This window comes from Diceros bicornis, chromosome 13 (assembly GCF_020826845.1).
Source record: "Diceros bicornis minor isolate mBicDic1 chromosome 13, mDicBic1.mat.cur, whole genome shotgun sequence".
Lineage (NCBI taxonomy): Eukaryota > Metazoa > Chordata > Mammalia > Perissodactyla > Rhinocerotidae > Diceros > Diceros bicornis.
In genome coordinates, this window is record NC_080752.1 from 2,274,694 (window position 1) to 2,287,732 (window position 13,039).

The window sequence follows — 13,039 nt, forward strand, 5'->3', positions numbered from 1 at the left end:
TTCAAAGTTGCAAGTTACTATGTAGAAACAAGTTTGTATAGGTATTTCAAAGATGCCCAGAACTGAGCTAAACTTGGTATGTGTCCAACTCCTAGAAGTAACTTCATGCCCCATCTCCCTTACTTCCAGCTAGTAAGGATCACATAATTCCTAACAAAGTTTTGACACAGATTCCCAATTCGGGCATTCAGAACATATAACTCGTTGCTGTAAGCAAGCACATTCTCATTCAAAGTTGCAAGTTACCATGTAGGAACAAGTTTGTATAGGTATTTCAAAGATGCCCAGAACTGAGCTAAACTTGGTATGTCTCCAACTCCTAGAAATAACTTCATGCCCCATCTCCCTTACTTCCAGCTAGTAAGGATCACATAATTCCTAACAAAGTTTTGACACAGATTCCCAATTCGGGCATTCAGAACATATAGCACGTGGCTGTAAGCAAGCACATTCTCATTCAAAGTTGCAAGTTACTATGTAGGAACAAGTTTGTATATGTATTTCAAAGATGCCCAGAACTGTGCTAAACTTGGTATGTGTCCAACTCCTAGAAATACCTTCATGCCCCAACTCACTTACTTCCAGCTAGTAAGGATCACATAATTCCTAACAAAGTTTTGACACAGATTCCCTATTCGGGCATACAGAACATATAGCACGTTGCAGTCAGCAAGCACATTCTCATTCAAAGTTGCAAGTTACTATGTAGGAACAAGTTTGTATAGGTATTTCAAAGATGCCCACAACTGAGCTGAACGTTGTATGTCTCCAACTCCTAGAAATAACTTCATGCCCCATCTCAGTTACTTCCAGCTAGTAAGGACCTCATAATTACTAACAAGGTTTTGACACAGATTCCCAATTCGGGCATTCAGAACATATATCACGTTGCTGTAAGCAAGCACATTCTCATTCAAAGTTGCAAGTTACTATGTAGGAACAAGTTTGTATAGGTATTTCAAAGATGCCCAGAACTGAGCTAAACTTGGTATGTCTCCAACTCCTAGAAATAACTTCATGCCCCATCTCCCTTACTTCCAGCTAGTAAGGATCACATAATTCCTAACAAAGTTTTGACACAGATTCCCAATTCGGGCATTCAGAACATATAGCACGTTGCTGTAAGCAAGCACATTCCCATTCAAAGTTGCAAGTTACTATGTAGGAACAAGTTTGTATAGGTATTTCAAAGATGCCCAGAACTGAGCTAAACTTGGTATGTCTCCAACTCCTAGAAATAACTTCATGCCCCATCTCCCTTACTTCCAGCTAGTAAGGATCAAATAATTCCTAACAAAGATTTGACACAGATTCCCAATTCGGGCATTCAAAACATATAGCACGTTGCTGTGAGCAAGCACATTCTCATTCAAAGTTGCAAGTTACTATGTAGGAACAAGTTTGTATAGGTATTTCAAAGATGCCCAGAACTGAGCTAAACTTGGTATGTCTCCAACTCCTAGAAATAACTTCATGCCCCATCTCCCTTACTTCCAGCTAGTAAGGATCACATAATTCCTAACAAAGTTTTGACACAGATTCCCAATTCGGGCATTCAGAACATATAGCACGTTGCTGTAAGCAAGCACATTCTCATTCAAAGTTGCAAGTTACTATGTAGGAACAAGTTTGTATAGGTATTTCAAAGATGCCCAGAACTGTGCTAAACTTGGTATGTGTCCAACTCCTAGAAATACCTTGATGCCCCAACTCACTTACTTCCAGCTAGTAAGGATCACATAATTCCTAACAAAGTTTTGACACAGATTCCCAATTCGGGCATTCAGAACATATAGTACATTGCTGTAAGCAAGCACATTCTCATTCAAAGTTGCAAGTTACTATGTAGGAACAAGTTTGTATAGGTATTTCAAAGATGCCCAGAACAGAGCTAAAATTTGTAGGTCTCCAACTCCTAGAAATAACTTCATGCCCCATCTCCCTTACTTCCAGCTGGTAAGGATCACATAATTCCTAACAAAGTTTTGACACAGATTCCCAATTCGGGCATTCAGAACATATAGCACGTTGCTCTAAGCAAGCACATTCTCATTCAAAGTTGCAAGTTACTATGTAGGAACAAGTTTGTATAGGTATTTCAAAGATGCCCAGAACTGTGCTAAACTTGGTATGTGTCCAACTCCTAGAAATATCTTCATGCCTCATCTCCCTTTCTTCCAACTTGTAAGGATCACATAATTCCTAACAAAGTTTTGACACAGATTCCCAATTCGGGCATTCAGAACATATAGCACGTTGCTGTAAGCAAGCACATTCTCATTCAAAGTTGCAAGTTACTATGTAGGAACAAGTTTGTATAGGTATTTCAAAGATGCCCAGAACTGAGCTAAACTTGGTATGTCTCCAACTCCTAGAAATAACTTCATGCCCCAACTCCCTTACTTCCAGCTAGTAAGGATCACATAATTCCTAACAAAGTTTTGACACAGATTCCCAATTCGGGCATTCACAACATATAGCACGTTGCTGTAAGCAAGCACATTCTCATTCAAAGTTGGCATTTACTATGTAGGAACAAGTTTGTATAGGTATTTCAATGATGCTCAGAACTGAGCTAAACTTGGTATGTGTCCAACTCCTAGAAGTAACTTCATGCCCCATCTCCATTACTTCCAGCTAGTAAGGATCACATAATTCCTAACAAAGTTTTGACACAGATTCCCAATTCGGGCATTCAGAACATATAGCACGTTGCTGAAAGCAAGCACATTCTCATTCAAAGTTGCAAGTTACTATGTAGGAACAAGTTTGTATTGGTATTTCAAAGATGCCCAGAACTGTGCTAAAATTGGTATGTGTCCAACTCCTAGAAATACCTTCATGCCCCAACTCCCTTAATTCCAGCTAGTAAGGATCACATAATTCCTAACCAATTTTGACACAGATTCCCAATTCGGGCATTCAGAACATATATCACGTTGCTCTAAGCAAGCACATTCTCATTCAAAGTTGCAAGTTACTATGTAGGAACAAGTTTGTATAGGTATTTCAAAGATGCCCAGAACTGAGCTAAACTTGGTATGTGTCCAATTCCTAGAAATAACTTCATGCCCCATCTCCCTTACTTCCAGCTTGTAAGGATCACATAATTCCTAACAAAGTTTTGACACAGATTCCCAATTCGGGCATTCAGAACATATAGCACGTTGCTGTAAGCAAGCACATTCTCATTCAAAGATGCAAGTTGCTATGTAGGAACAAGTTAGTATAGGTATTTCAAAGATGCCCAGAACTGAGCTAAACTTGGTATGTGTCCAACTCCTAGAAATAACTTCATGCCCCATCTCCCTTACATCCAGCTAGTAAGGATCACATAATTCCTAACAAATTTTTGACACAGATTCCCAATTCGGGCATTCAGAACATATAGCACGTGGCTGTAAGCAAGCACATTCTCATTCAAAGTTGCAAGTTACTATGTAGGAACAAGTTTGATTAGGACTTTCAAAGATGCCCAGAACTGAGCTAAACTTGGTATGTCTCCAACTCCTAGAAATAACTTCATGCCCCATCTCCCTTACTTCCAGCTAGTAAGGATCACATAATTCCTAACAAAATTTTGACACAGATTCCCAATTCGAGCATTCAGAACATATAGCACGTTGCTGTAAGCAAGCACATTCTCATTCAAAGTTGCAAGTTACTATGTAGAAACAAGTTTGTATAGGTATTTCAAAGATGCCCAGAACTGAGCTAAACTTGGTATGTGTCCAACTCCTAGAAGTAACTTCATGCCCCATTTCCCTTACTTTCAGCTAGTAAGGATCACATAATTCCTAACAAAGTTTTGACACAGATTCCCAATTCGGGCATTCAGAACATATAGCTCGTTGCTGTAAGCAAGCACATTCTCATTCAAAGTTGCAAGTTACCATGTAGGAACAAGTTTGTATAGGTATTTCAAAGATGCCCAGAACTGAGCTAAACTTGGTATGTCTCCAACTCCTAGAAATAACTTCATGCCCCAACTCCCTTACTTCCAGCTAGTAAGGATCACATAATTCCTAACAAAGTTTTGACACAGATTCCCAATTCGGGCATTCACAACATATAGCACGTTGCTGTAAGCAAGCACATTCTCATTCAAAGTTGGCATTTACTATGTAGGAACAAGTTTGTATAGGTATTTCAATGATGCTCAGAACTGAGCTAAACTTGGTATGTGTCCAACTCCTAGAAGTAACTTCATGCCCCATCTCCCTTACTTCCAGCTAGTAAGGATCACATAATTCCTAACAAAGTTTTGACACAGATTCCCAATTCGGGCATTCAGAACATATAGCACGTTGCTGAAAGCAAGCACATTCTCATTCAAAGTTGCAAGTTACTATGTAGGAACAAGTTTGTATTGGTATTTCAAAGATGCCCAGAACTGTGCTAAAATTGGTATGTGTCCAACTCCTAGAAATACCTTCATGCCCCAACTCCCTTAATTCCAGCTAGTAAGGATCACATAATTCCTAACCAATTTTGACACAGATTCCCAATTCGGGCATTCAGAACATATATCACGTTGCTCTAAGCAAGCACATTCTCATTCAAAGTTGCAAGTTACTATGTAGGAACAAGTTTGTATAGGTATTTCAAAGATGCCCAGAACTGAGCTAAACTTGGTATGTGTCCAACTCCTAGAAGTAACTTCATGCCCCATCTCCCTTACTTCCAGCTAGTAAGGATCACATAATTCCTAACAAATTTTTGACACAGATTCCCAATTCGGGCATTCAGAACATATAGCACGTTGCTGTAAGCAAGCACATTCTCATTCAAAGTTGCAAGTTACTATGTAGGAACAAGTTTGTATAGGTATTTCAAAGATGCCCAGAAGTGTGCTAAACTTGGTATGTGTCAACTCCTAGAAATACCTTCATGCCCCAACTCACTTACTTCCAGCTAGTAAGGATCACATAATTCCTAACAAAGTTTTGACACAGATTCCCTATTCGGGCATTCAGAACATATAGCACGTTGCTGTAAGCAAGCACATTCTCATTCAAAGTTGTAAGTTACTATGTAGGAACAAGTTTGTATAGGTATTTCAAAGATGCCCACAACTGAGCTAAACGTTGTATGTCTCCAACTCCTAGAAATAACTTCATGCCCCATCTCGCTTACTTCCAGCTAGTAAGGATCACATACTTCCTAACAAGGTTTTGACACAGATTCCCCATTCGGGCATTCACAACATATAGCACGTTGCTGTAAGCAAGCACATTCTCATTCAAAGTTGCAAGTTACTATGTAGGAACAAGTTTGTATAGGTATTTCAAAGATGCCCAGAACTGAGCTAAACTTGGTATGTCTCCAACTCCTAGAAATAACTTCATGCCCCATCTCCCTTACTTCCAGCTAGTAAGGATCACATAATTCCTAACAAAGTTTTGACACAGATTCCCAATTCGGGCATTCAGATCATATAGCACGTTGCTGTAAGCAAGCACATTCTCATTCAAAGTTGCAAGTTACTATGTAGGAACAAGTTTGTATAGGTATTTCAAAGATGCCCAAAACTGAGCTAATCTTGGTATGTCTCCAACTCCTAGAAATAACTTCATGCCCCATCTCCCTTACTTCCAGCTAGTAAGGATCACATAATTCCTAACAAAGTTTTGACACAGATTCCCAATTCGGGCATTCAGAACATATAGCACGTTGCTGTTAGCAAGCACATTCTCATTCAAAGTTGCAAGTTACTATGTAGGAACAAGTTTGTATAGGTATTTCAAAGATGCCCAGAACTGTGCTAAACTTGGTATGTGTCAACTCCTAGAAATACCTTCATGCCCCAACTCACTTACTTCCAGCTAGTAAGGATCACATAATTCCTAACAAAGTTTTGACACAGATTCCCTATTCGGGCATTCAGAACATATAGCACGTTGCTGTAAGCAAGCACATTCTCATTCAAAGTTGTAAGTTACTATGTAGGAACAAGTTTGTATAGGTATTTCAAAGATGCCCACAACTGAGCTAAACGTTGTATGTCTCCAACTCCTAGAAATAACTTCATGCCCCATCTCGCTTACTTCCAGCTAGTAAGGATCACATACTTCCTAACAAGGTTTTGACACTGATTCCCCATTCGGGCATTCACAACATATAGCACGTTGCTGTAAGCAAGCACATTCTCATTCAAAGTTGCAAGTTACTATGTAGGAACAAGTTTGTATAGGTATTTCAAAGATGCCCAGAACTGAGCTAAACTTGGTATGTCTCCAACTCCTAGAAATAACTTCATGCCCCATCTCCCTTACTTCCAGCTAGTAAGGATCACATAATTCCTAACAAAGTTTTGACACAGATTCCCAATTCGGGCATTCAGATCATATAGCACGTTGCTGTAAGCAAGCACATTCTCATTCAAAGTTGCAAGTTACTATGTAGGAACAAGTTTGTATAGGTATTTCAAAGATGCCCAGAACTGAGCTAAACTTGGTATGTCTCCAACTCCTAGAAATAACTTCATGCCCCATCTCCCTTACTTCCAGCTAGTAAGGATCACATAATTCCTAACAAAGTTTTGACACAGATTCCCAATTCGGGCATTCACAACATATAGCACGTTGCTGTAAGCAAGCACATTCTCATTCAAAGTTGCAAGTTACTATGTAGGAACAAGTTTGTATAGGTATTTCAAAGATGCCCAGAACTGAGCTAAACTTGTTATGTGTCCAACTCCTAGAAATAACTTCTGCCCCATCTCCCTTACTTCCAGCTAGTAAGGATCACATAATTCCTAACAAAGATTTGACACAGATTCCCAATTCGGGCATTCAGAACATATAGCACGTTGCTGTAAGCAAGCTCATTCTCATTCAAAGTTGCAAGTTACTATGTAGGAACAAGTTTGTATAGGTATTTCAAAGATGCCCAGAACAGAGCTAAATGTTGTAGGTCTCCAACTCCTAGAAATAACTTTATGCCCCATCTCCCTTACTTCCAGCTAGTAAGGATCACATAATTCCTAACAAAGTTTTGACACAGATTCCCAATTCGGGCATTCAGAACATATAGCACGTTGCTGTAAGCAAGCTCATTCTCATTCAAAGTTGCAAGTTACTATGTAGGAACAAGTTTGTATAGGTATTTCAAAGATGCCCAGAACTGAGCTAAACTTGGTATGTGTCCAACTCCTAGAAATAACTTCATGCCCCATCTCCCTTGCTTCCATCTAGTAAGGATCACATAATTCCTAACAAGGTTTTGACACAGATTCCCAATTCGGGCATTCACAACATATAGCACGTTGTTGTAAGCAAGCACATTCTCATTCAAAGTTGCAAGTTACTATGTAGGAACAAGTTTGTATAGGTATTTCAAAGATGCCGAGAACTGAGCTAAACTTGGTATGTCTCCAACTCCTAGAAATAACTTCATGCCCCATCTCCCTTACTTCCAGCTAGTAAGGATCACATAATTCCTAACAAAGTTTTGACACAGATTCCCAATTCGGGCATTCAGAACATATAGCACGTTGCTGTAAGCAAGCTCATTCTCATTCAAAGTTGCAAGTTACTATGTAGGAACAAGTTTGTATAGGTATTTCAAAGATGCCCAGAACTGAGCTAAACTTGGTATGTCTCCAACTCCTAGAAATAACTTCGTGCCCCATCTCCCTTACCTCCAGCTAGTAAGGATCACATAATTCCTACCAAATTTTGACACAGATTCCCAATTCGGGCATTCACAACATATAGCACGTTGCTCTAAGCAAGCGCATTCTCATTCAAAGTTGCAAGTTACTATGTAGGAACAAGTTTGTATAGGTATTTCAAAGATGCCCAGGACTGAGCTAAACGTTGTATGTGTTCAACCTCTAGATATAACTTCATGCCCCATCTCCCTTACTTCCAGCTAGTAAGGATCACATAATTCCTAACAAAATTTTGACGCAGATTCCCAATTCGGGCATTCAAAACATATAGCACATTGCTGTAAGCAAGCACATTCTCATTCAAAGTTGCAAGTTACTATGTAGGAACAAGTTTGTATAGGTATTTCAAAGATGCCCAGAACTGAGCTAAACTTGGTATGTGTCCAACTCCTAGAAATAACTTCATGCCCCATCTCCCTTAATTCCAGCTAGTAAGGATCTCATAATTCCTAACAAAGTTTTGACACAGATTCCCAATTCGGGCATTCAGAACATATAGCACGTTGCTGTAAGCAAGCACATTCTCATTCAAAGTTGCAAGTTACGATGTAGGAACAAGTTTGTATAGGTATTTCAAAGATGCCCAGAACTGAGCTAAACTTGGTATGTCTCCAACTCCTAGAAATAACTTCATGCCCCATCTCCCTTACTTCCAGCTAGTAAGGATCACATAATTCCTAACAAAGTTTTGACACAGATTCCCAATTCGGGCATTCAGAACATATAGCACGTTGCTGTAAGCAAGCACATTCTCATTCAAAGTTGCAAGTTACTATGTAGGAACAAGTTTGTATAGGTATTTCAAAGATGCCCAGAACTGTGCTAAACTTGGTATGTGTCCAACTCCTAGAAATACCTTCATGCCCCAACTCACTTACTTCCAGCTAGTAAGGATCACATAATTCCTAACAAATTTTTGACACATATTCCCTATTCGGGCATTCAGAACATATAGCACATTGCTGTAAGCAAGCACATTCTCATTCAAAGTTGCAAGTTACTATGTAGGAACAAGTTTGTATAGGTATTTCAAAGATGCCCAGAACAGAGCTAAAAGTTGTAGGTCTCCAACTCCTAGAAATAACTTCATGCCCCATCTCCCTTACTTCCAGCTAGTAAGGATCACATAATTCCTAACAAAGTTTTGACACAGATTCCCAATTCGGGCATTCAGAACATATAGCACGTTGCTGCAAGCAAGCACATTCTCATTCAAAGTTGCAAGTTACTATGTAGGAACAAGTTTGCATAGGTATTTCAAAGATGCCCAGAACTGAGCTAAACTTGGTATGTGTCCAACTCCTAGAAATAACTTCATGCCCCAACTCCCTTACTTCCAGCTAGTAAGGATCACATAATTCCTAACAAAGTTTTGACACAGATTCCCAATTCGGGCATTCACAACATATAGTACGTTGCTGTAAGCAAGCACATTCTCATTCAAAGTTGCAAGTTACTATGTAGGAACAAGTTTGTATTGGTATTTCAAAGATGCCCAGAACTGAGCTAAACTAGGAATGTGTCCAACTCCTAGAAATAACTTCATGCCCCATCTCCCTTAATTCCAGCTAGTAAGGATCTCATAATTCCTAACAAAGTTTTGACACAGATTCCCAATTCGGGCATTCAGAACATATAGCACGTTGCTGTAAGCAAGCACATTCTCATTCAAAGTTGCAAGTTACTATGTAGGAACAAGTTTGTATAGGTATTTCAAAGATGCCCAGAACTGAGCTAAACGTTGTATGTGTCCAACCTCTAGAAATAACATCATGCCGCATCTCCCTTACTTCCAGCTAGTAAGGATCACATAATTCCTAACAAAGTTTTGACACAGATTACCAATTCGGGCATTCAGAACATATAGCACGTTGCTGTAAGCAAGCTCATTCCCATTCAAAGTTGCAAGTTACTATGTAGGAACAAGTTTGTATAGGTATTTCAAAGATGCCCAAAACTGAGCTAAACTTGGTATGTCTCCAACTCCTAGAAATAACTTCATGCCCCATCTCCCTTACTTCCAGCTAGTAAGGATCACATAATTCCTAACAAAGTTTTGACACAGATTCCCAATTCGGGCATTCAGAACATATAGCACGTTGCTGTAAGCAAGCACATTCTCATTCAAAGTTGCAAGTTACTATGTAGGAACAAGTTTGTATAGGTATTTCAAAGATGCCCAGAACTGAGCTAAACTTGGTATGTCTCCAACTCCTAGAAATAACTTCATGCCCCATCTCCCTTAATTCCAGCTAGTAAGGATCACATAATTCCTAACAAAGTTTTGACACAGATTCCCATTTCGGGCATTCAGAACATATAGCACGTTGCTATAAGCAAGCACATTCTCATTCAAAGTTGCAAGTTAATATGTAGGAACAAGTTTGTATAGGTATTTCAAAGATGCCGAGAACTGTGTTAACTTGGTATGTGTCCAACTCCTAGAAATACCTTCATGCCCCAACTCACTTACTTCCAGCTAGTAAGGATCACATAATTCCTAACAAAGTTTTGACACAGATTCCCAATTCGGGCATTCAGAACATATAGTACATTGCTGTAAGCAAGCACATTCTCATTCAAAGTTGCAATTTACTATGTAGGAACAAGTTTGTATAGGTATTTCAAAGAAGCCCAGAACAGAGCTAAAAGTTGTAGGTCTCCAACTTCTAGAAATAACTTCATGCCCCATCTCCCTTACATCCAGCTAGTAAGGATCACATAATTCCTAACAAAGTTTTGACACAGATTCCCAATTCGGGCATTCAGAACATATAGCACGTTGCTGTAAGCAAGCACATTCTCATTCAAAGTTGCAAGTTACTATGTAGGAACAAGTTTGTAAAGGTATTTCAAAGATGCCCAGAACTGAGCTAAACTTGGTATGTGTCCAACTCCTAGAAATATCTTCATGCCCCATCTCCCTTACTTCCAGCTAGTAAGGATCACATAATTCCTAACATCGTTTTGACACAGATTCCCAATTCGGGCATTCAGAACATATAGCACATTGCTGTAAGCAAGCACATTCTCATTCAAAGTTGCAAGTTACTATGTAGGAACAAGTTTGTATAGGTATTTCAAAGATGCCCAGAACAGAGCTAAAAGTTGTAGGTCTCCAACTTCTAGAAATAACTTCATGCCCCATCTCCCTTACTTCCAGATAGTAAGGATCACATAATTCTTAACAAAGTTTTGACACAGATTCCCAATTCGGGCATTCAGAACATATAGCACATTGCTGTAAGCAAGCACATTCTCATTCAAAGTTGCAAGTTACTATGTAGGAACAAATTTGTATAGGTATTTCAAAGATGCCCAGAACTGAGCTAAACTTGGTATGTCTCCAACTCCTAGAAATAACTTCATGCCCCATCTCCCTTACTTCCAGCTAGTAAGGATCACATAATTCCTAACAAAGTTTTGACACAGATTCCCAATTCGGGCATTCACAACATATAGCACGTTGCTGTAAGCAAGCACATTCTCATTCAGAGTTGGCAGTTACTATGTAGGACCAAGTTTGTATAGGTATTTCAAAGATGCCCAGAACTGAGCTAAACTTGGTATGTGTCCAACTCCTAGAAATAACTTCATGCCCCAACTCCCTTACTTCCAGCTAGTAAGGATCACATATTTCCTAACAAAGTTTTGACACAGATTCCCAATTCGGGCATTCAGAACATATAGCACGTTGCTGTAAGCAAGCTCATTCTCATTCAAAGTTGCAAGTTACTATGTAGGAACAAGTTTGTATAGGTATTTCCAAGATGCCCAGAACTGAGCTAAACTTGGTATGTGTCCAACTCCTAGAAATAACTTCATGCCCCATCTCCCTTACTTCCAGCTAGTAAGGATCACATAATTCCTAACAAAGATTTGACACAGATTCCCAATTCGGGCATTCAGAACATATAGCACGTTGCTGTAAGCAAGCACATTCTCATTCAAAGTTGCAAGTTACTATGTAGGAACAAGTTTGTATAGGTTTTTCAAAGATGCCCAGAACTGAGCTAAACTTGGTATGTCCCAACTCCTAGAAATAACTTCATGCCCCATCTCCCTTACTTCCAGCTTGTAAGGATCACATAATTCCTAACAAATTTTGACACAGATTCCCAATTCGGGCATTCAGAACATATAGCACGTTGCTCTAAGCAAGCACATTCTCATTCAAAGTTGCAAGTTACTATGTAGGAACAAGTTTGTATAGGTATTTCAAAGATGCCCAGAACTGAGCTAAACTTGGTATGTGTCCAACTCCTAGAAATAACTTCATGCCCCATCTCACTTACTTCCAGCTAGTAAGGATCACATAATTCCTAACAAAGTTTTGACATAGATTCCCAATTCGGGCATTCAGAACATAAAGCACGTTGCTGTAAGCAAGCACATTCTCATTCAAAGATGCAAGTTACTATGTAGGAAAAAGTGTGTATAGGTATTTCAAAGATGCCCAGAACTGAGCTAAACTTGGTATGTCTCCAAATCCTAGAAATATCTTCATGCCCCATCTCCCTTACTTCCAGCTAGTAAGGATCACATAATTCCTAACAAAGTTTTGACACAGATTCCCAATTCGGGCGTTCAGAACATATAGCACGTTGCTGTAAGCAAGCTCATTCTCATTCAAAGTTGCAAGTTACTATGTAGGAACAAGTTTGTATAGGTATTTCAAAGATGCCCAGAACTGAGCTAAACTTGGTATGTGTCCAACTCCTAGAAATAACTTCAAGCGCCATCTCGCTTATTTCCAGCTAGTAATGATCACATACTTCCTAACAAAGTTTTGACACAGATTCCCAATCGGGCATTCACAACATATACCACGTTGCTGTAAGCAAGCACATTCTCATTCTAAGTTGCAAGTTACTATGTAGAAACAAGTTTGTATAGGTATTTCAAAGATGCTCAGAACTGAGCTAAAAGTTGTAGGTCTCCAACTCCTAGAAATAACTTCATGCCCCATCTCCCTTACTTCCAGCTAGTAAGGATCACATAATTCCAAACAAAGTTTTGACACAGATTCCCAATTCGGGCATTCAGAACATATAGCACGTTGCTGCCAGCAAGCACATTCTCATTCAAAGTTGCAAGTTACTATGTAGGAACAAGTTTGTATAGGTATTTCAAAGATGCCCAGAACTGAGCTAAACTTGGTATGTGTCCAACTCCTAGAAATAACTTCATGCCCCAACTCCCTTACATCCAGCTAGTAAGGATCACATAATTCCTAACAAAGTTTTGACACAGATTCCCAATTCGGGCATTCAGAACATATAGCACGTTGCTGTAAGCAAGCACATTCTCATTCAAAGTTGCAAGTTAATATGTAGGAACAAGTTTGTATTGGTATTTCAAAGA